The following is a 20,956-nucleotide window of genomic DNA, read 5'->3' on the forward strand; positions in this document are numbered from 1 at the left end:
CTCGGAGTAATGAATTCCCTAACGATTTCCGCCTACGTAATCAACCCAGTCCTTCCACTAACACGTCACTCTGCTACAACGTGACAAAATCTTATACACTACTGGCCAGTAAAATTGCTACACCAAGAAGAAATGCAGATGATAAACGGGTATTCATTGGACAAATATATTATACTAGAACTGACATATGATTACATTTTCACGCAATTTGGGTGCATAGATCCTGACAAATCAGTACCCAGAACAACCACCTCTGGCCGTTATAATGGCCTTGATACGCCTGGGCATTGAGTCAAACAGAGCTTGGATGGCGTGTACAGGTACAGCTGCCCATGCAGCTTCAACACGATACCACAGTTCATCAAGAGTAGTGACTGGCGTATTGTGACGAGCCAGTTGCTCGGCCACCATTGACCAGACGTTTTCAATTGGTGAGAGATCTCGAGAATGTGCTGGCCAGGGCAGCAGTCGAACATTTTCTGTATCCAGAAACGCGCGTACAGGGCCTGCAACATGCGGTCGTGCATTATCCTGCTGAAATGTAGGGTTTTGCAGGGATTGAATGAGGGGTAGAGCCACGGGTCGTAACACGTCTGAAATGTAACGTCCATCGTTCAAAGTGCCGTCAATGCGAACAAGAGGTGATCGAAACGTGTAACCAATGGCAACCCATACCATCACGCCAGTATGGCGATGACGAATACACGCTTCCAATGTGCGTTCACCGCGATGACGCCAAACATGGATGCGACCGTCATGATTCTGTAAACAGAACCTGGATTCATCCGAAAAAATGACGTTTTGCCTTTCTTGCACCCAGGTTCGTCTTTGAGTACACCATCGCAGGCGCTCCTGTCTGTCATGCAGCGTCAAAGGTAACCGCAGCCATGGTCTCCGAGCTGATAGTCCATGCTGCTGAAAACGTAGTCGAAATGTTCGTGCAGATGGTTGTTGTCTTCAAACGTCCCCATCTGTTGACTCAGGAATCGAGACGCGGCTGCACGATCCGTTACAGCCACGCGGATAAGATGCCTGTCATCTCGACTGCTAGTGATACGAGGCCGTTGGGATCCAGCATGGCGTTCCGTATTACCCTTCTGAACCCACCGATTCCATATTCTGCTAACAGTCATTGGATCTCGACCAACGCGAGCAGCAATGTCGCGATACGATAAATCGCAATCGCGTTAGGCTACAATCCGACTTTTATCCAAGTCGGAAACGTGTTGGTACGCATTTCTTCTCCTTACACGAGGCATCACAACAACGTTTCACCAGGCAACGCCGGTCAACTGCTGTTTGTGTATGAGAAATCGGTTGGAAACTTTCCCGATGTCAGCACATTGTAGGTGTCGCCACAGGCGCTAACCTTGTGTGAATGCTCTGAAAAGCTAATCATTTGCATATCACAGCATCTTCTTCCTGTCGGTTAAATTTCGCGTCTGTAGCACGTCATCTTCGTGGTGTATCAATTTTAATGGCAGTAGTGTACTTCATTCGCGCTTTCATTAGTCCTGCATTCCTGCCTTAACGTTGCTTCGTGGTGTACACATGTAATGAGTGTATTGGTATGAGCCTCTCACTAATGGTGGCCCTCAGCACAATGTGACTCAGACTAAGAGTAGTTATATGGGCTATTGAAAGAGGCTGACTAGTCTAAACTGGTTTGTCTAATGAAATATTTTTTTAGTATTTGACTGCAGTAAAAGTTATTGATAAAATGAGATTGTACCATCCTTAGGTTAAATGTACTTAGTATCTTTATTGTGGGCCCTGAAGCACATATTATGTCACAGTGGGATATTACACAGAGAGTTGGTAGACATTATGCTGCTTGATATTATAAGATTATTTTGGCTTTATTGACTTCATCAGAACATGTCCTGACTTGTATATGGACACATATCAACATCAAACTATTACTGCTGTCTGTAGTTGAAGGTAATATTTTTTTCAGTCTCGTTTTAAAGTTGTCTGATAATTTGCTGTTCCGTACATATTGTAATACGTTTTTTTATTGTTTTGAAGGTCATAAAAATTCAAGTTTGACAGTTGTTTACTCAAGGATATTTACAGTCTATCTGTTTGGTAGGGGTTGGAGAGTGGGGGTAAAAATGTTGGTAATGCCTGACATCTTGGCTGCCCTGCAGGGTTGGCATGTAATGCAGGAAGTATTCGAATGCATTCCAGGAAGTATGTGAGCAGAGGGGCATGACTGAGCAGGGGGAGGGGGGGAGAAGGGGAGATGGACAAAGAGAGGAGGATGAGGAGCTGTGTGCAGTATATGTGACATATGCTTACATGGACGAACCCACGGGTAAAAGGCTACTATGTATACAAGATGATTCCGTGATGATGTTACAAACTTTCAGGAATGCTGGAGAACGCTAAGTGCATCATTATGAGGTAAGAGAGACCCTGTCTGAAAATGACAGAGTCGAACTCTTCACCCTTGGTACGATTTCTTATACCTAAACCTCGATTAATGAAGCATTGGCGCTAAAAGCCTTCAGTAGATACTAAGCTGAACAACACTGAAGCCTAAAGTTGCATGTCTGCGGCATAGCGTAATGATTAAGGACGTGCATCGTGAAGACGAAGGAAGTATATTAGTGTTCTGCTATATGCTAATAAGAGTTTTTTTTTCTTCTTGGTGTTTTTAACACATTCTGGGACTTTCTTATGAATGTCATAGAAGTATTTTTCGCAGCATTCAATGACATTTACCTATTAGAGCGCGCTCTCTCAGAAATGAGTTTCTTCGATTTTGATACTTCCATCTGTTTATAAAACGAAGGATGAAATTGCTGTGAGTGAAAAGAGCGGCAATGGCATTTATACCCCTTGCTTGTTACAAATATTTTGCTGCTTTTCCCGAATATGTAGCGAATCCCGAGGGTGTGGCTAGGCAGGAAACTAAGACGTGGAGCTTAAAATGCTGCGAGTTAAATATGTAGCTATTGTTTCAGCGATTTCCGAGGGTCCAGTCACCCACGGGAGAGGCTGGTGTCCGTGTCACACTCGGCTTAATCGGAATGTGCTGCTGGTCACGTACATGTCGTTTTGACGTAACTTCCGAGCAGACCGAGTGTGTGATAGCTTCCCCCTGCATTCGGTCGAGCAGGTACAGTCACACCCTCTATGTCTCGGCGGTGTCGTTCGAAGCAGCTGCCAGAAAATTCAGATTCCATGCAGGCACCAACGGAACGATGCCGTGTTCATCGCGGCACACACCTGCTGGAATTGATTTTTAGTTGGGCCGAGAGGCACTTACTCTCTTCAGAGCCTGTATCCATCTTGGCCAATTAATATTCCAGATATTGCGACCAGAAATGAGATTCATTTGTCAGGAATATTGAGACATTTAGTTAAGTGCTTTCCACTTAAACCCTCTCCTTCCATTCTGTAGCAGCTTACCGATAACGAGTGAGGCAGATACGTGTACACGTGAACAGTAATGGGCTCAGTTCTCCTTCAGCTGGTCAACAACAGCTTTCAACTCTATGACACACACTGTTGTTTGTATCGGGTCACTTCCACATTTAATAAAAGAAACTCATCTGGTGACATAGTGTACAACATCTTTACTTATATTTTAGATCTATGTACACAGACTGTTTACTGAAATTCCTGTCGTATTCGAATATAACGTAAAGGTATTTCCTGTTGGTAGCAACTCTATACTGCATCAGGAAAAGAACAACATATCATTAGTCTTTCGCGAAAAAATCTCTGTAGTTTTTCTTAAACCATTGGAAAGCTTCCACAGTAAAGTGACTGGATGGATCCCTTGTTGGGACATATCAACACTATAAAGAGAGAGATTTGCTGATAAACATTTCCCTTCCCACAAATTTTTGACAAGTACGCATCTGACACAACAATGTGCTCCAGTAAAAGGCGAAATCAGATAGTATCAAGAATGAATATTCGCTACATCCACAGTAGCACTGTCAACTTGATCTCTGTAATAAAGCAAGGTAGATAAGCGGTTCCCTGGATTTTTTTTTTTTTTTTTTTTTTTTACGAAACTGTAGAGCTCTTATGAATCCGGAAGAAAATGGAATATCAAATTTAAAGACGAAAATATCTGCTACAATAAGGGAATAAAGTAACGGACTGCTTCTGACACAGTTCAGAAAGAGCCCACGTAGCAGACTGATGTTTGAAAGTCTTGCTAATTGTTCAAAATGGTTCAAATGGCTCTGAGCACTATGGGACTCAACTGCTGAGGTCATTAGTCCCCTAGAACTTAGAACTAGGTAAACCTAACTAACCCAAGGACATCACAAACATCCATGCCCGAGGCAGGATTCGAACCTGCAGCGCCTTTAACCGCACGGCCACTTCGGCCGGCTGCTAATTGTGTATCGTGGTTGTAGGCATCAGTGGATCGTACGCCAACATTTTGGGAAAAGAGCGGTTGGTCGCCATAACAAAAAAAAAAAAGTAAGGCACATGCAAGAGATAAAAGTTAGGAGGTGAAATATTCATGCATCAATTACCATTCATGCATCAATTACGTACTGCATGCGGCCCATGTTTCTCGTTATAAATCTTGCAGTATTGTCATACCTATTAAAAATTCGGAAGCACAAATTTTCAGGACTGTCTGTATGGGGTTAAGAATCTGCACTGGGCAGGGAGAAATAACTTAATAGTTTTTTTATACAATTTAAAAACATGTTATATTAAAAAATTATTTTTATTTCAATTACTATATCTAGCGAAGGTAAAAATTATGCAGATGATAGTACCTTTTAATCTGAGTACTTAGACATGAGGAACCAATCGTCGAAGATTATTTCAGGCGATATGGGATCACAAAACATGGACGTAAATTGAATTGTATTAGTCCTGAGGCTGATCCACTGGCACCAAAAACATGTGCCCATCTTGTCTAACTCGTCTGCCAAAGTCAGCACCCAATCCCCTCCATTTCTCGGAGAACTATCTCATCACCCAGCCACTGTCCAACCACACGAATCAAAAAGGAAAAATAAATAATAAAAATAATTTTATAGTCTCAGTCTAGTTCATTAACCTTCTTTAATCTCTATATATAAAAGGCAATGTCCTGACTTATTGTAAGGTGCTTAAAAAAGTTATTAGGAAAGCAAAAAGTATGTGGTATGCAGATAGAATAGCCAAGTCTCAGGATAAAACTATAACCATATGGTCAGTTGTAAAGGAAGGGGCTGGTCTGCAGAGACAGGCCGAGGATATAGAATCAATGCGTAGTGGGAATGTCCGTGTTACTAATAAGTCACATATGTGTACAGTATTTAATAATCACTTTCTGAATATAGCAGGTGAACTAAATAGAAACCTAGACCCAACAGGGAACCATATAGCGCTCGTAGAAAATAGCGTTCTGAGACTGTTACCTGAAATGCTCCTCCATGATACTGACTGGAGGGAGATGAGTTAATAATTAAATCAATAAAGACCAAGAACTCTCATGGATATGACGGGGTATCTAGCAGAATACTGAAGTATTGTTCTATGTATGTTAGCCCAGTACTTAGACATATCTGTAACTTTTCCTTTAGGAGTGGTCGGTTTCCTGACCGATTATAGTACTCGGTAGTGAAGCCACTTTATAAAAAGGGAGACAGGGATAATGTTGACAATTATAGACCTATTTCTTTGCCATCGGTGTTTGTTAAAGTTATCGAGAAGGTTGTATATACAAGGTTACTGGAGCATTTAAATTCACATAATTTGCTGTCAAATGTACACTTTTTTTTTAGAAAAGGGAAAAAAAAACTGAAAATGCTATGTTTTTAGAAAAGGGAAAAAAAACTGAAAATGCTATGTTCTCTTTTCTCTGTGACGTTTTGGACGGCTTAAATAAAAGGTTGCGAACGCTAGGTGTTTTCTTTGATTTAACGAAGGCTTTTGACTGTGTTGACCACAAAATATTACTGCAGAAGTTGGACCATTATGGAGTAAGGGGAGTAGCTTACAACTGGTTCGCCTCTTACTTTAAGAACAGAAAGCAGAAGGTAATTCTCCGCAATATTGAGAGTGGTAGTGATGTTCAGTCCCAATGGGGCACTGTTAAGTAGGGTGTTCCCCAAGGGCCGGTGCTGGGGCCACTGCTGTTTCTTATTTATATAAATGATATGCCTTCTAGTATTACAGGTGATTCAAAAATATTTCTGTTTGCTGATGACACCAGCTTGGTAGTGAAGGATCTTGTGTGTAATATTGAAACATTGTGAAATAATGTAGTTCATGAAATACGTTCGTGGCTTGTGGAAAATAATTTGATGCTAAATCACAGTAAGACTCAGTTTTTACGGTTTCTAACTCACAATTCAACAAGAACTGATATTTTGATCAGACAGAATGGGCATATTATAAGCGAGACGGAACAGTTCAAGTTCCTAGGCGTTCGGATAGATAGAAGCTGTTGTGGAAAGCCCATGTTCAGGATCTTGTTCAGAAACTAAATGCTGCTTTATTTACCATTAGAACAGTATCTGAATTAAGTGAGAGTTCAACGCGAAAAGTAGTCTACTTCGCGTATTTTCACACGCTTATGTCATATGGTATTATTTTTTGGGGTAATTCTTCTGATTCGAAAAGGGTATTTTTGGCTCAAAAACGGGCTGTTCGAGCTATAGGTGATGTAGGGTCGAGAACCTCTTGTCGACCCCTATTCAATAGTCTGGGAATTCTGACATTGCCCTCACAGTGTGTATTTTCTCTAATGTCGTTTGTTGTTAGCAATATTAGCTTATTCCCAAGAGTTAGCAGCTTTCACTCAGTTAATACTAGGCAGAAATCAAATCTGCATGTGGAATGCACTTCCTTGACTCTTGTGCAGAAAGGAGTGCACTATTCTGCTGCATCCATTTTCAATAAGCTACCACAAGAACTCAAAAATCTTAGCAGTAGCCCAAACGCTTTTAAATCTAAACTGAAGAGTTTCCTCATGGCTCACTCCTTCTATTCTGTCGAAGAGCTCCTGGAAGAGCCGAAAAATTAAGCAAATTCCAGTGCTACATTGTTGATTTTCTTTATTTAAATTTACGAATTGTCGCCTGAATACGTTTCTTGTATTTCATTTTATCTGTTTCTACTATCGTGTTATAATTTCATGTATTGACTCGTTCCATGACCATGGAGACTTCTCCGTAATTTGGTCCCATGGAACAATAAATAAATAAATAAATAAATAAAACTTATTGACTGACTGAGGTATCATAGCTTAGCCCAAACCGCTAAGGATAGAAACTTGAAATTTGGAGAAGATGTGGATCTTATACTGTAGGCGTAGTTTAAGAAGGGATTTTTAGAAATTCCAATTCTAAGAGGGTGAAATAGGAGATGAAGGTTTTTTTTATGTCGTTAATACGGTAATTTTGTAGCCAGACCTACGAAAATTTGTATTTAGTTTCTCTGTCAGGAATAAAGAAATACATGTTTCAGAATTTTCGGAAATTTAACCCTATGGGGGGTGAAATATTGGGTGAAAGCTTTTTTTGAAAATATATCATTAGTAAAGAACTGCTAAAGTATTTTAAAGCTACATCTATGAACACTGGTATTTGATATCTCGGTTACAAAAAAAAAAAAAAAAAATCTTTCAGTGTTTTTGGAAATTGAATCCAAGGGCATGATATAGGAGATGAGATTTTTTATGAAAATATTTTATTATGGAAGCATTTTTAAAGCTAAATCTATGAAAATTTAAATTTGGCTTCTCAGTTAGAAATAAAGAATACATATTTCACTGTTTTTTGGAAATTCAATCCCTTTGGGTGGTGAAATGGGGGATGAAAGTTTTTGTGGAAATATTTCACTGTACAAACATTTTTAGGCTAAATCTGTGAAAATTTGTATTTGGCTCCTCTGTTAGAAATAAAACATAGGCATGTCACTGTTTTTGGAAATTCGAGCCGTAAGGGTGTGAAATAGGGGGTGAAACGTTTTATGAAAATATTTCACTGTGAACGTATTTTTAAAGCTAAATCTTTGGAAACTGGTGTTTGGCTTCTCGATTAGAGATGAAAAACTACTTGTTTCACTGTTTTTGGAAACTGAATCCCTAAGTGGGTGAAACAGCGTCAGAGTGAATCGCTGACTCTTCATCGCCCAGCACAAACCGCTAAGGATAGAAACTTGAAGTTTCGAGACGTTGTGGATCTTACACTGCAGGCGTCATTTAAGAAGGGATTGTCCGAAATTCCACTCCTAAGGGGATGAAATAGGGGATGAGAGGCTTTTCGAAAGGGAATTTTGTTGCTGGAACTACGAAAACTGGTACTTGGTTTCTCACAGTCATAAAATAAAAGATACGTGTTTCAGTAAATTCAACTATTAAGGGGGTAAAATAGTGGGTGACAGTTTTTTTGAAACTAAATAATTACTAAAGAACTACTAATTTTTAAGGCTGCATCTATGACAATCGCTATTCGACTTCTCGGTCAGAAATAAAAAAAATAGGTGTTTCAGTGTTTCTGGAAATACAATCCATAAGGGAGTGAAACAGTGGATGAAAATTTTTAAGAAAATGTTTCGTTACATTAAAAAGTTTAAAGCTAAACTTATAAAAATTGGTGTTTCACTTCTCGGTTAGATAGAAATAAATATTTTTAGGGGATGAAAGTTGCTATGGAAATATCTCCACAAGAACGCAAAATGCATGATTAACAAAAACTTTGGACTCCAACTAGGAAAACCGCATTTTTGTCAGAAGTCCAATCGTAAAAGACCATGCTTATATGACCTTAATTAGCTTGAAAAGCTTAGAAGGTGTTACAGTTTGTGAACAACATAAACATTCGATTAAATACTAATAAAAACAAAAAAACAACTCTGCAGGCCATACAGTCAACGCAAGCGAAGCAGTAGGCGCTAAGCTAGTCTGTAATATTTTAGTAAAACAAAATATAATGTTAACAATTTTTCTCTGTGATGTCAACACTTGAAACAGCTTTTCAGATGTACGTCATTAACATACCAAATACTGCACACAGCTATTGTGGTCTCTGGCAAGAGACTTATTTGCTGCAGCTCTCCACACTTATGCATTCTACGCAAATCCATCCGTTGCTGCATAACCACTGCAACAACCGTCCATTGAACCTCATTAACTGAAGTACTATAATATGGTGTATCAAACAAAATTCGTGACTGAACTGAGGAGTTATTGGTAGGCAGGACCTAGCGTGTTATCTTGGATGGAAAGTCATCAACAGACGTGTAAGTAACTTCAACACTACCCTCTTGAAGTGTGTTGCAATGTTTAATCAAATCGTGCGTTTATGACTTGACAGACACCGTTAACAGTGACTAAGATTTTTTTGTGGTGATGCGGTTTCTGTAATGTAGCAGATGGCAGACTTGTGTTCGTTGATATGATACTGGGGAAGTGCAATCAGTCTTCAGAGAAGATTAAATACGAAACATGGCAGAAGCTAATCGCCTGACTTATATCAGACTGCTGTATACGAGCTGTTGACACAGGCTGTAAGGACTGAAATCCATGTAGCTAAGATTCAAAGGACAATTTCCAGAAAACACCCGTTTGTCATCAACATACCAAGGACATTTGTGAACATGTTGTATTTTCTACACTCATGCTCATAAATTAAGGATAATTGCAGAATGCGGTGCCACACAACGTGGCACTACACAGAACTGGCGCTAATAGCATAGACACATAGGAAACACACGCGACATAGATCTGTAAGTCCACGGTATTGGTGATAAGTCGAGAAAACCGTCCCGAAACACATGTGCTACAAAACGCCACTGTTTCCTGCGCATGTACCCCGACGTCAATATGGGATATGATCACCATGCACACGTACACAGGCCGCACAATGGGTTGTCATACTCTGGAACACGTGGTCTAGCAGCTGCTGGGGTATAGCCTCCAATTCTTGCACCAGTGCCTGTCGGAGCTCCTGAAGTGTCCTAGGGGTTTGAAGACGTGCAGCGATACGTCAACCGAGAGCATCCCAGACGTGCTCGATGGGGTTTAGGTCTGGAGAACAGGCAGGCCACGCCATTCGCCTGATATCTTCTGTTTCAAGGTACTCCTCCACGATGGTAGCTCGGTGCGACTGTGCGTTATCATCCGTCAGGAGGAATGTGGGACCCACTGCACCCCTGAAAAGGCGGACATTACTGGTGCAAAATGACGTCCCGATACACCTGATCTTTTACAGTTGCTCTGTCAAAGGCATGCAGGGGTGTACGTGCACCAATCATAATCCCACCCCACACCATCAAACCACGACCTCCATACAGGTCCCTTTCAAGAACATTAAGGGGTTGGTATCTGTTTCCTGGTTCACACCAGATGAAAACCCGGTGAGAATCACTGTTCAAACTGGACTCATCTGTGAACATATCCTGGGACCACTTTTCCAATGACCATGTACTGTGTTCTTAACACCAGGCTTTACGGGCTTTACCGGCCGGAGTGGCTGTGCGCTTCTAGGCGCTACAGTCTGGAGCCGGGCACGGATGTGTGTGATGCCCTTAGAGTTAGGTTTAATTAGTTCTAAGTTCTAGGCGACTGATGACCTCAGAAGTTAAGTCGCATAGTACTCAGAGCCATTTGAACCAACCATTTACGGGCTTTCCTGTGACCAGAGGTCAGTGGAATGCACTTTGCAGATCTCCGGGCGAATAAACCATGTCTGTTCAGGCGTCTGTCGGTTGTGTGTCTGGGGAAAACTGTTCCAGTGGCTGCAGTTAGGTCTTGAGCAAGGCTACGTGCAGTACTCCATGGCCGTCAGCTGGCACTGATGGTGAGATATCGGTCTTCTTGTGGTGTTGTACACTATGGACGTCCCATACTGTAGCGCCTGGACACGCTTTCTGTCTACTGGAATCGTTGCTAGAATCTTGAGATCACACTATGTGGCACACGGAGGGCCCATGCTACGACCTGCTGTGTTTGACCAGCCTCCAGTCTCCCTAGTATTCTACCCCTCATAGCGTCATCAGTATGTGATCTTTGAGCCTTTTTCAACACCCAGTCACCATTAGCATGTCTGAAAACGTCTGTGCACTTACTCATTGCACCGTACTCTGACATGCACCAACACACCTCTGCATATGTGGACTGCTGCCAGCGCCACCATGCGACGACCGTAGGTCAAATGCACCGCATGGTCATATCCCGCCCACCAGAGCGTTGTTTCACCATGTATCAGTATTATCCTTAATTTATGAGCATGAATGTAATTTTTCACTTTTCCTTTGTGGCTCTTGACGATACATGGTAGTTGTTGTGCTGGCGTAAGCTGTCGCCAGCACACCGGTCGGCAAAGACGTAGCATGAAAATCGATAGTAGGCGCAGGACCAAGCGCGCCTATCAGGAGAGAGGCCAAGGACACGCTCGCAACCAACAAGCTGCCAACACCCTCCCGATCGGACGCATTTAGGCCCCCGCCGCTGACCGGAGGGTCAGTCACAATCACTAGCTCAGGCACAACCTCGCACTCCAGTTTGGCATATGTCATTCATAGCAGAGTGGGCTTAGGCTACGACAATACAAAGGAGGACTTGTACTTCACCAGTATGAGGCTAACGTGACCATTATTGAAGAGGTTGTATCACAGAACCTGAATTCTGTCAAAGTTAAGTAGCAACTATCTGTTCATGGAAATAAAGAACCCTGTTAATCCACGTGTGCAGTTGTGTTGTAGAAAGATGATCATCATCAGTTATCTGCTATATTAGCAGGTCCTTTGCCTCTCCATTTTCTGCGATCCATTGCTTCCTTCTTAAGGCTGCTGTATGTTGTACCGTCCATCATGTCATCCAGTATCTGGAATCTCTTCCTTCCTCGCTTCCTTTTCCCTTCTACATAACCTTCTAAAACTGTTTTTATCACTCCGTCATTCTTTCTTAATATATGCCCAATCCAATTTCTTTTTCTTCTCTTTATTACATCTAGTAACTGCCTTTTCTCTCCCACTCTTCTCAGTACCTCTTCATTTTTTACTCTGTCCATCCAACTTATTCCTTCCATCTTCCGCCATGTCCAGATCTCAAAAGCCTCCAGCCTTTCTCTGTCTTTTTTCCTCATAGTCCATGTTTCAGCGCCATATAGAATAACACTCCATACAAGACATTTTATGAGTCTCTTTCTGAGTTCTCTGTCCATACCGCTGCAGAAGATTCTCCTTTTCTTATAAAACGCCTCTTTTGCCATTGCTATCCTTGTTTTAATTTCTGTGGTGCACTTCCAGTCGGTGTCTATCCTGCTTCCAAGATACTTAAAATTTTGCACCTGTTCTAGTTTTTCTCCATTCAGCACAATTTTTAGTTCCTTATTTCCTCCTATTGCCAATACTTTTGTTTTATTTGTGTTAATTTTCATTCCATATTTTTTTCCGTTAGTTGCAATGGTGTCCACCAAATCCTGTAATTCTTTTTCCCCTGTGGCTAGAAGGACCATGTCATCAGCAAATCTCAAGCACCCTACTCTTCTTCCTCCAATTTCTACTCCTTTGTCATCTAATGAGCATTGGTCAATCATATTTTCCAAGTACAGGTTGAAAAGAGTAGGTGATAAACAGCATCCTTGTCTTACTCCTTTCCCTAGTCTGATCCAGTTTGTACTTTCTCCTCTCACTTTAACTGAAACTTTTTGATTAAGGTACAATGAGTTTATAAGTCTTCTGGTTTTCCAGTCCACTCTCTTTTCCCTCATAATAGTCGCCAGCTTGTCCCAAACCACATTGTCAAATGCCTTTTCTAAATCGATGAAGCACATATATAGGTCTCTTCCTGTTTCAATAAACCTTTCTCCTAAGATTCGTAGGAGCCCTATTGCATCTCTGGTGCCCGTATTCCGTCTAAAGCCAAACTGCTCCTCGCCGAGATTCTCCTCTATTACTTTTTCAAGTCTTTTATTAATTATTCTTAACATCACTTTGGCTGCATGTGAAATGAGGCTGATTGTCCTGTGCTCGCTGCATTTCTTGGTTCCTTGTTTTTTCGGCAATGGAATCATTACTGTTGTCAAAAAGTCCTCAGGCCATTCACCACTGTCATATATTTTATTACATAACCTCAATATTTCTCTTATTCCATTGTGGTTCAAGCATTTTAGTATTTCTCCCGGTATTGTATCTGTACCTACTGCTTTGCCATTTTTCATTGCAGCAATAGCGGACTTTACTTCTTCCATTATGATGGCCGGTCCTTTCTCTTCATCACTTACACTGTTGTGTGATTCAAGTTCCAGAGTTTCTGGTTTGCTATTTGTGTCATATAGCTCTTATATATATTCTTCCCATCTCTGGAGGACATCGTCACGATCTTTATACACTACCTCTTCGTCTTTACTCAAAATTTCCATAGTAGCACTTCCTGCTCTGTTTTGTTCCCATGTCATAGATTTTACTCTGTTGTATAGTAAGTCGTATCTTCCTTTCCTGTCCAGTTCTTCAATTTCATCACATTCCTCTTTTAGCCATTTTTTCCTAGCCTGCTCTGTTTCTCTTCGCAGTTCGTTATTTAACCTTCGGTATATCTTTCTTGCATCTTCAGTGTTCTTGTTTTTCAATTTTCTTCTCTCCTCCATCTTGGAAATCATTTCTTGTGTGACCCATGGTTTTTTTGACCTTTTCCCTTTTACATATCCTATATTTTGCTGTCCTGCTTTAATGATTCCTTCTTTCAGCATATTCCAGTACTCGTTGGCATTATCAGGTGCTTCTTTGTCTCGTAATGTGTTTAGAAAGTCCCGAGACAGCATTTCTGTAATTTGTTCTTTGTTGGACCTTATCTTCTCTAGATCCCATTTCTTCACCATTGTCGCCTTTTTCAGTTTTTTCATTCTTATTTCTATTTCTGCCATATGTAAGTTGTGGTCACTATTAATATCTGCACCTGGTAATGTGTGCACCTTCTTGATTCCATTCCTGTATCTTTCTTCTACCAGTATAAAATCGATTTGGTTTCTATATTTATCCCCTGGTGATTTCCAAGTGTAGAGCCTCCTCTTATGGTTCTTGAACCATGTGTTTGCCACTATCAGCTGCCTTTCCCTGCAGAAGTCAATTAACCATTCACCTCTGTCATTTCTCTTTCCAAGACCATGACTGCCTACTATGTTTCCCTCTTTCCCTTCTCCCAAAATGGCGTTCCAGTCTCCCATTACTATTTTGCAGCATTTTTTATTTTCGTCCATTATTCTCTCTATTACATTGTACGTTTCCTCTACAATTTGGTCATCATGTTCTGAAGTTGGCATATACACCTGGACAATCAGTAAATCTTTTTGTGCTCCTTTCAGCCTTACACCAATAACCCGGTCATTTGCATAGTCTACATATTCCACACATTTAGCCAATTCCTTTGTCATAATCATTCCTACTCCATTAATTCCTTTTACTTCTCCTCCTGAGTAGTAGAATACATATTCATCTGACTGCAACTCTCCATGTCCATTCCATCTTACTTCAGCAACTCCTACGAGGTCCATATGATTCTTTTCCATCTCTCTTTTAAGGTTTTCTAGTTTTCCTGCTTGTAGCAGAATTCTGACATTCCAGGTACCAATTCTCGTTTTGATTTTTTGCCTCCTTTCAAGTTGTCCCCCCCGGAGAACGAATGGGGGACTATTTTACCTCCGGACACTGATTTAACATGAGAGGAAGCCATTTTTTGTGCATAAAATGGGAGACTGCATTATGCAGGGAAGATAATCTGCGGTGGTATTCCGTTGCCTTCCGCAGTTCTGGAGGCCGCCCCTAACATGGGATACAGACGCCTTTTGCAGCCGCCCGCTCCGGGTCAGACGCTGCATGAGAAGTATAGGTTGGAAAATGAAAGACCCCTAGCCCTCGAAACCTAATAGCGTCAGGGTCGGAAAAGAACAAGAGCTGGCCGAGGGTGGCCAGATAGGAAAGATAACAGTGAGGAGCCTGGCATAAGTAAGTGGAAGCAATGCCAGGACTCAGCTCGGGGCCCCGTGGTCGCCAGCCACGTATCACTAGGTGTGACTCCCTGAGGTAAGATGATACTGGTCACCAATCAACATCCTCTCCCTTGATTCCTACGGTACACGACTCTACAGTGGTAACGAGGACGCAACAGTTGTCATGAGCACCTTTGGCCCTGTGCCGTGGCGCTGTCTGTAAGCGGTTGCTGTGAAGAGTATCCGGAGCGGCCTGTACAGGCAGCCTGTTGTGAGCCTACGAGTAGGAAGATGTCGGCAGTATTTGTAAACCGCCCACTGCTGTTAGCTAGAAGCGCTACAGGAAATGTACCATGGTTGTGGTCTGATCCTTGGCCATATTTTCTGAGCACGTAGTTGGGCGGCATTTGTACTGTAATCCGGATTATAGTTATAATTATCCACGATACCTTGGAGTATGTGCAGCTGAACCTCCAGGATGGGAAAGTCTTTTGCGAACGCATGCACGGCATTCCGAGGAATATTAAATACAAGTGGCACGTTTCTTCTGTTATCTAAAGTGGCTTACATAATCTAGACTGTGTTCGAGTGTACTCCCTCTCCAGAATTGTGGATTACATACTAGCTGTTTTGAGGCTTCGTTTCTGATGCGCTGAGAGCTCGCAGGCGGTTCCTCCAGTAGTGCCCGTTACTGGCATAACTAGCTGGTGACTGGCGCTTCTGTTTATGAAGCTTTTACCACTGTGGAGGATTGACGTTAATGTTGAGTGGCCCACTTGTGAGAAGTGGTATGTTGAAATAGATTTTTGCTAGTACTTGCTGCATCAAACTGATGTAATGTTCTGGACTGCAGTAATGGCCAGTGGGGTTGATGCAAAAATTGTATGCATTATACACTAAAGCGCTAAAGAAACTGGTATAGGCATGCGTATCTAAGTACATAGATGTGTAAACAGGCAGAATACGGCACTGCGGCCGGCACTGCCCGTCTGGCGCAGTTGTTAGATCGGTTACTGGTGCTACAATGGCAGGTTATCAAGATTTAAGTGAGTCTGAACGTGGTGTTATAGTCGACGCCCAACGAATGGGACACAGTGTCTCCGAGGTTGCGATGAAGTGGGGATTTTCCCATACGACCATTTCACAAGTGTGCCATGAATATCAGGAATCCTGTAAAACATCAAATCTCCGACATCGCCGCGCCCGGAAAAACATTCTGCAAGAACGGGACCAACGACGACTGAAGAGAGTCGTTCAACGTGACAGAAGTGCAACCTCTTCGCAAATTGCTACTGATTTCAATGCTGGACCATCAACAAGTGTCAGTGTGCGAACCATTCAACGAAACATTAACGATATGGGCTTTCGGAATCAAAGGTCCACTCGTGTACCCTTGATGACTGCACGACAATAGCTTTACGCCTCGCCTTAGCCCTTCAACACCGACATTGGACTGTTGATGTCTGAAATAATGTTGCCTGGTGGGATGAGTCTCGTTTCAAACTGTATCTAGTGGAAGGACGTGTACGGATATGGAGACAACCTCATGTATCCATGGACTCCCCATGTCAGCAGGGGACTGTTCAAGTTGGTGGAGGCTCTGTAATGGTGTGGGGCGTGTGCAGTTGGAGTGATACGAGACCCCTGATATGTCTAGATACGACTCTGACATGTGACGCGTACTTTAGCATCCTGTCTGATCACCTGCATCCATTCGTGTCCATTGTGCATTCCGACGGACTTGAGCAATTCCAGAAGGATAATGCGTCACCCCATACGTCCAGAATTGCTACAGAGTGGCTCCAGGAACACTCTTCTGAGTTTTAACACTTCTGCTGGCCACCAAATTGCCCAGACATGAACATCATTGAACACATCTGAAATGCCTTGCAACGTGCTGTTCAGAAGAGATCTCCACCCCCTTTTACTCTTGCGGATTTATCGGCATCTCTGCAGGATTCATGGTGTCAGTTCCCTCCAACATTACTTCAGACATTAGTGGAGTCCATGCCACGTCGTGTTGCGGCGCTTCTGTGCACTCTCGGGGGCCCTACACGATATTAGATAGGTGTACCAGTTTCTTTGACTCTTCTGTGTATTTTGTAGTGGTCAATAACCCGGGCTTGTAAGTTATTTTATATCTAAATTAATAAGAGATTGTACTGATCGACCATGGTAGTTTGCAGAAGTAAGGAAAAAACCATGCCAAATTTAAAAGAACGCAAACTCCCCACGATTGACGACGTTTAACAGAAGCACCAAATTTAGCGCGAACTTGAGTGTGAGATGCTTTAATAGTTTCGACAGCAAAGCTCTGTCTCGAGACCTGGTATAAAACACAAATAGATTCCGGTCGCATGTAAAGTACACGAGGGTCTAGACACATTCAGTACCTTCACGGCGTCTTCCTGATGACAGTGCCATTAAAGCGGAGCTACTAAATAGTCTTTCGGAATTACTTCACCACAGAAGACGAAGTAAATATTCTAGAATCAGAATCAAGAACGGCTGCGAACATGAGGACCTATACGTAGATATCCTCAAAAAATGGTTCAAATGGCTCTGAGCATTATGCGATTTAACATCTGAGGTCATCAGTCCCCTAGAACTTAGAACTACTTAAACCTAACTAACCTAAGGACATCACACACAGCCATGCCCGAGGCAGGATTCGAACCTGCGACCGTAGTGGTGTCGCGGTTCCAGACTGAAGCGCCCAGAACCGCTCGGCCACACCGGCCGGCTAGATATCCTCGATGTGGCGAAGTAGCTTAAACCATTTAATAAAGGCAAGGTCTCCGGGCCAGGTTGTATACCAGTTACTTTACTTTCAGATTATGATGATACAATAGGTCCATACTTATCAGTCATGTACAACCACTAGCTTGCCGAAAGATCCGTACCTAAAGACTGGAAAGTTGCACAGATCACGCCAATAATCAAGGAAGGAAGTAGGAGTAATCCGCTGTTTTAGTGATCCATATCACTAACGTCGATTTCAAAAGATGGTTGAAATGGCTCTGAGCACTATGGGACTTAACTACTTTGGTCATCAGTCCCCTAGAACTTAGAACTACTTAAACCTAACTAACCTAAGGACATCACACACACCCATGCCCGAGGCAGGATTCGAACCTGCGACCGTAGCATAACGTCGACTTGTAGTTGGTTTATGGAACATATGTTCGAATATTATGAATTACCTCGAAGAAAACAATTTATTGACAAATAGCACACACTGATTCAGAAAATGTCGTTCTTGCCAAATACAATGAGGTCCTGATTCAGCCAGTGCTATTGACAGAGGATGTCAAACCGGTTCCATGTTTTTAGATTTCCGGAAGGCTTTTGACACAGTTCCTCACAAGTGCCTCCTAATCAAATTGCGTGCCTATGGAATATCACGTCAATTGTGCGATTGGATTTGTGATTTACTGTGAGAAACGTCGCAGTTCGCAGTAATTGATGGAAAGTCATCGAGTAAAACAGAAATAATATCTGGCGCTCCCCAAGGAAGTCTTGTAGGCTCTCTGATGTTCCTAAATTACATAAATTATTTAGGAGAGAACCCGAACAGCTATCTTAGTCTATTCGCAGATGATGCTGTCATTTACCGTTTGGTTAAAGTCATCAGATGCACAAAACCTATTGAAAACTGATTTAGACAAGACATTTGTATGATGCGCAAAGTGGAAAAGGACACTAAGTAATGAAAAGAGTGAAGTCATAAGAGTACTGAAAGGAATCCGTTAAATTTCGGTTACACGACAAATCACGCAAATCTACAGACTGTGAATTTAGCTAAATACTTAAGGATTACAACTACGAATAAAGCCAAGTTTACACGACGACATTGGGTTGCGCCACTCGTTGGGTGGAATTAGCTGCACGCAAGTGGTTTCGTGTTTGACTGTAAGACACGGCGCCACTAGTATACACTTCAGTTTCGTCGTTTTGACGGTCTCTGTCTGAAATGAAAGTTTTGGCAGCTGCACGTCGCACGATTTGTGATGGAGTTAAATATAGTTGCGTGGAATCGCTGCATAAGAAAAAATAAGAAACGTGTTTCGATTCGTGACTGGATGAAGCACAGACGTCAGCTCGGTTGCTCAGCATCCTTGCTGAAATGATTTATAATGGAAGACCCAACAAGTCTTTCAGCAGAATGTCACCAGAACTGTTCACCTTTCTTCTAAGTAGGGTTAATTATGCGATAAGGAGAAAAGGTGCTGTAATGCACGAAGCACTGTTGCCAGAACTGAAATTACATACCATATTGCGTGCATTACAATTGAGAACACTCAGCATGGTATAAGATGCGCTTTTAACTGGTGATGACGCTTTTTCATTAACACCAATAATTATTAACATTAACAGTAATAATTATTAACATTAGCAGCAAAAATCATTCGAAGCAGGCCGCATTAAGAAGAGAATGGTTTGAAAACTACTCTCTTTGATGATAGATATGTACAGTGGCAATATTTCAAAATTCTAACATGTGAATAGAGATTACTGCTGCGACGTTTTAAATAGATGAATATTGAATAAAGATTGCAGCTTCTTGATTTGTGTAGCCTTCCCTCCTGTCAACAATACTCCTTAACAAAGAGACGTCCAACTCGAACGATGGGATTTTAGTCTTGTAGACGAGAGCATCACCACATCTAGAATTACTCGCTTCTATTTTCTTAATTCAGTTGTATATGTGCTCCTAACACAATAAATTTTGCCCTGAAGCTCAGATATTGTCAAACCATCTATGTTCTGATCGCACATGACGGTCTCAGGAGCAGCAATATGTTGCTTATTTTTGTAATCAGCATCGCTGAAATCCCACAAGCACCTATGCAAAGTATAGATATCCAAAAAGCGAACATTATTCTCCGTTCCCCACTTCATATTTCAGTTTGTGTGTGTGTTGGGGTTTATGGGCGCTCAACATATTTCAGTTTGTCTACACTGTACGAACACACACATAACCTCAAAACTCATGCAACTAGTGTCGCCAAAGCTGGAACACGCAGAAAGTATTTAGTTTCACCAACGAGTTGCGCAAATACGCGGCGCGCATGCGCAGTGGCCGGTAGTATAGTTGCCTGCAACCTACTATCGTCGTGTAAACTAGGCTTAACTTACAATGGAACGATGACATAGATAATGTTGAGCGGAAAGAGAACCACAGACTGCGATTTATTGGCGGAACACTTAGAAGACGCAACAAATCGGCTAAAGGTCTTCTAGAGAGGCTGCCTACCTACACTATGCTTGTCTGTCCGCTTTTCAAGTACTGCTGTGCGGTGTGAGATCCGCGTCAAATAGGATTGATGGAGGACATCCATATAAGTCAATGAAGGGCAGCTCGTTTTGTATTCTCGCGAAAGAAGCGAGAGAGAGCCACGTGAACTGGGGTGGCAGTCATTAAAATTAAGGGTTTTTCGTTGCGTCGGGATTTTCTCACGAAATCTGATCACCAATTTTCTTCTCTACATGGTGTATCAAAAAGAATCATCCGATTTGGTACGTCTATATTTCTGAAACTAATAAACATGTACATGAAATTTGTTTGTTGATGAACGAGAAACTCAAAACGTTTTTTTCATACCTTTTCATAGGCGTTCGATATGGTCCCTTGAAATGCACGGCATATGTCAATGTGATATTCAAATTTCTCCCGCACTGCAGAGAGCATGTCTTGAGTTACAGCTTCCACAGCTGGCTGTTATGCAATGTCTCAGTTCATTAATTATTGTTGGTAACGGAGGCACATAAACAGAGTCGTTTATAAATCCCCACAAGAAATAATCGCATACAGTGAGGTCTCGTGACCTCGGAGGCCAGTAATGTAAGGCTGAATCATTTGGTCCAGTGCGACCGATCCATCGTTCAATAACCCTTTGATTTCAAAATTCCCACACTTCCAGATGTCAATGTGGTAGTGCCCCAGCCTGTTGGTAAATACGAATCAGGCTCCAATTGTGGGAAAAGAAGAGCATACCGAAATATGTGCTTCCTGTAACAGTGTCCTCGACAAAGCAAAATGGACCATACAC

The sequence above is a fragment of the Schistocerca serialis genome, chromosome 8 (assembly GCF_023864345.2).
Source record: "Schistocerca serialis cubense isolate TAMUIC-IGC-003099 chromosome 8, iqSchSeri2.2, whole genome shotgun sequence".
NCBI classification, from domain to species: domain Eukaryota; kingdom Metazoa; phylum Arthropoda; class Insecta; order Orthoptera; family Acrididae; genus Schistocerca; species Schistocerca serialis.